Source organism: Zingiber officinale, chromosome 2A (assembly GCF_018446385.1).
Source record: "Zingiber officinale cultivar Zhangliang chromosome 2A, Zo_v1.1, whole genome shotgun sequence".
Lineage (NCBI taxonomy): Eukaryota > Viridiplantae > Streptophyta > Magnoliopsida > Zingiberales > Zingiberaceae > Zingiber > Zingiber officinale.
The window spans coordinates 156,916,211-156,920,225 of NC_055988.1; the positions used below are offsets into that span (position 1 = coordinate 156,916,211).

The 4,015-nt window shown below is 38.4% G+C and overlaps 1 long non-coding RNA gene across 1 annotated transcript; it reads left to right on the top strand.

The window, feature by feature from the left end:
- Positions 1–997: 997 nt before the first annotated feature.
- Positions 998–1,393, top strand: LOC122040202. The gene is made up of 3 exons (XR_006128542.1): positions 998–1,114; positions 1,192–1,241; positions 1,321–1,393. It is a non-coding gene; the product is annotated as an uncharacterized LOC122040202 (long non-coding RNA).
- Positions 1,394–4,015: the final 2,622 nt, after the last annotated feature.

The following is a 4,015-nucleotide window of genomic DNA, read 5'->3' on the forward strand; positions in this document are numbered from 1 at the left end:
AAACCGTTGTAATTGAATTTGGTCATTTTCCCGCTCGCTGTTTTCCTTTCCCTCGCTGTTTTCTTTTCGGCGCCGTGTTTTCCCTTCGTGCTCCCAAACCTAGCCACTTTACTTTTTCCTTCTTCGCGATGGAATCAATGAACTGGTGGGAGGCAGCTCCGGCCTCCGCTCCCTCCCTCCCTTCTTCCTCCACGACCCCAACACTGTCCATAGCTCCAATCGCCTTTTTGTAACAGAAACTTCTCGATATCTCTCAAATCCCTTCCCCCTCCGTATTTTTTGTCGCATTCCCATTCCCACAGCCACGACCATCTCCCCCTCTCCTAGCCTCCATCGTTTTCCTCTCATCGTGCTCCGAAAGATGGCGATCTGACCCCAGCTATGGTCCGACACCAACCTCTTCTCTCACCTCCTGAACGCCTGCTGCCTACTCCCTTCGCCGCGCTCCCTCCGCCTAGGCCGTCAGCTCCACGCAATCATAGCCATCGTCGGTGCTGCCTCTTTCCACCGCTTCACTGGAAACCACCTTTTCCACATGTACCTCAAACTTGGCCGAGTCCCCGCCGCCCGCGTCGTCTTTGACGCAATGGCGTGTCGAAACGTGATGCCCTTCAACATCCGCATCGGCGGCCTCATCCACAACGGGGACATCAACGCTGCCCGCAAGCTGTTCGATGAAATGCCAGAGAGGAACCTCGCTACCTGGAATGCCATGATTGCCGGGCTGGCTCACTTCGAGCTCGACGAGGAGGGACTCGAGTGCTTCCTGAGGTCGAGGAGGGAGGGCCTACGTCCCGATGAGTTTGGTTTGGGGAGCACCTTGCGATGCTGCGCCAGATTGAAGGATGCAGGTTCTGGTCGCCAAATCCATGCCTTCGTGGTTATCAATGGGTTTGAGCAGGACATGTGTGTTGGGAGCTCTCTAGCTCACATGTACATGAGAAGTGGTCATCTTGAAGAAGGAGAAAGGGTTCTGAGAGGATTTCCTTTCCTCAATGTGGTCTCTTGCCATACTGTGATTGCAGGAAGAGCACAAAATGGGGACCCTGAAGGGGCCTTCCACCATTTCATCCTCATGAAGAATGTCGGATTGTTGCCAGACCATGTAACCTTTGTTAGCACCATTTCATCCTCTGTTCTCTTTTACAATTTTCATGTTTTCTTTTTCACATTTTGTCAAACTTTAAACAGATTTCTTTAATGGAGAAGTTAATATACAATCTTTGACACCGAAAGCGAAGGTATGATACTCTTCTTACCAGTTCTTTTCGAATCTTATGGCTATCTATGCTGCTTGTTCATATTAAATCACTGTTACAGTTGCTATTTTTATGCCTCTGAATCCAGGAAATTAGAAGAACAGCAGCAACAGGAAGGTCCTGACTTCTCCCATTACAATTCGAGATTACTTACAATCTTGAAACCCCATACGAGTTGACACGTGTTTAATATGCCAAGATGAATTGAGATAGGTTTTACTCATTTAATTCTTTCTCATTGAGTTTTTTTTGTACTTTTAATAAACTATATCAATTTAGATAGTTAAAGTAGAGATGATTTTTTTTCGTTTTTTACTTCAGTGCATGTTGAGAAAAATTCATATTAAGTTTTACTCGTATAATTTTCTTCTACTTTATTTGTATAGTTTTAAAATAAGATTATAATAATTTGACAATCAATTGAATTATAATTTTGGAAAACAAGTTAAAAAACTTTTAAAAAATCTGCTTGATGTGTGTTGAAGCATGCCGAAGCACGTCAAGGGTCAACACAACACACTCATTGACATGAACTACACGGGTGGCACATGATAGGTTATCTGTGTTGATCAATATTGGATTCTAAATTGATCGGAATGGTACATGTCATGTTGACCAGTCTAGCACAACATGAGATTTCAAGCCGTGGCTACTTTGATCTTATTTCTCCATTGAACTTTGTGCATGACTATTTCCAATAATATTTAAATACCATCACAAATTTCTGGTTGTTTTTACATTACAATTGACATTTTCTGAAATATGAAATGAACTTATGGCAAAGATTCATACTGGAAATTATCAGTTTTTTAGCAATTTGAAAATTATAAATTGCCTTTAGTTCTTAACTTTCCTGGAGTACGACTATTCAGCAAACTAACTTTAAGGTTAAGTGATTGCCTCATCTGATCATTTTTGTTTTTTTAACAACACTAGATTGGAGGGGAGTTGATGGACTACATCATCGTACTTCATGGTTCCAAAGCAGTTAAGACATTTTGCAGCCGAATGCATTTTTCTCTAGGTGATGGTCTTAGTGCTGCAGCAGGGCTTATTCGTAGAGTCTTGGAAGTAGATCCAAGAGCTGGAGATAAAGGGTCAGGCAGGTGTTACACTTACAGTTGTAGCAAAGGTAACTACGTTGCAAGAAAGATTTGATAGACTTATTCATCTGCTGCTCTTGCTGCTGAATTGTGCCATATGATTGTACTTATTCATCTAGGCATATTAGGTACAAATTGCTAGTGAACATTGAAGATATCACACTTTTTATGAGTTGGAGTCAATATCTGTTAATTGTCTGGTTGCTTATATGTGGTAAGTTTTCGCATCACTCATTTTTTTCATTTTATTTGTATTAGCATACTAACATTTTTTTTTGCTTGAATGGAAGGTTTCTCTTCAAAAAGATGAAAAAAGAAAACAAGGTTGATAAGTTCAGATTTGTGGATCCACAAGCACTTCCAGTACATGTGGTAAGTTTTCGCATCACTCATTTAATCTATATGCATGTTAGTGATTGCTTGAGAATAATGAAATGAAGAGCTTGTAAAGGCATTTTGTGTATGATCCATAGTATATTGATATACAAAACATCTATATACTGCAGTTTGATTTCTTAATAGTTTGCTCTATATACTTTTGCTTTGATGAGCAGTGCAAATTACCCGTGAATTGCAGGTGCATTGCAGCTAAATTTGTTAGATTTTCTCTTTGTATTGATGAAATGGAATGAAAAATCTATTTTTCCAGCTAGAATGTAGTGAATGTTATAGCTCTTAATCTACACTTATTTGATTGACACGTTGGTTCTTTTAGGTGTCCTATGTAATTATTAAAGTTGTGCGTATGTGATTTCTATTTTGAGGAATTTATGGAATTGTTTTAGCTCTACAAACAATTCACCCTACCATAACTCATCATGATGATCCAATTCTTTTTGTTCAAGTTTTAATTGGAAGATTTTGAACCTATGTTTTTTACTTTCACTTATGCGGCTTTTGTCATGGGTCTGTTTATTGCAGATCAATTTGCAGCTCCTGGCAACTTGTTACTTGCAAAATGGAAAAGCATATTGTGCATACCAAATTCTGAAAGGTAATGCAGTTTGGAAAATGGCACAGAAAATTACATGAATATATTGTTTCAAGATGTTAATGGATGTAATGCACTTTGCATGGATTCTCTTGATCTTGGATCATAGTTCACTTAAATAATGTTAGCTGCAGGCAGTGCTAATTATTTAGTAAACTATGCTAAGCTAGGTATCACTGCTCCTAGTAGATTCCATGTACTGTTATTCTCTAATAAACACCTCTTTTTGTTTCCTTCATTTGCACTACAGATTGGTTAATTACATTCTCCTTTTGGAATTCTGGAATTTGATAAGTTTTGTTAAATTTTTCTCTTGCAGGTCGGGCAATGCGTGAGGCTTGAGTTTTTTTGATGCAAGAAGTGAACTTTGTTAGGATGTAGCTTGCCTTGCTAATTTATAAAATAAAAGCCATATGGAGAACAGCAAATGAAAAACATGTGATTTAATGTATATGGAGAACAATAATGGAAAACATGTGTATTTTGATGAGTAACAACTCATTTTGTATATTTTTGTATATGTGGCTACAAGATGAATTATATATGGATGTTTATTTTGGATTTAATGTAGTAAATATTTAGTTTTGTATTGGTGGTTTGCTTATAGTAAAATAAGATTGGTTGTTTGGTATTAATGAACATTAAAGACAACAGTTAAAAAT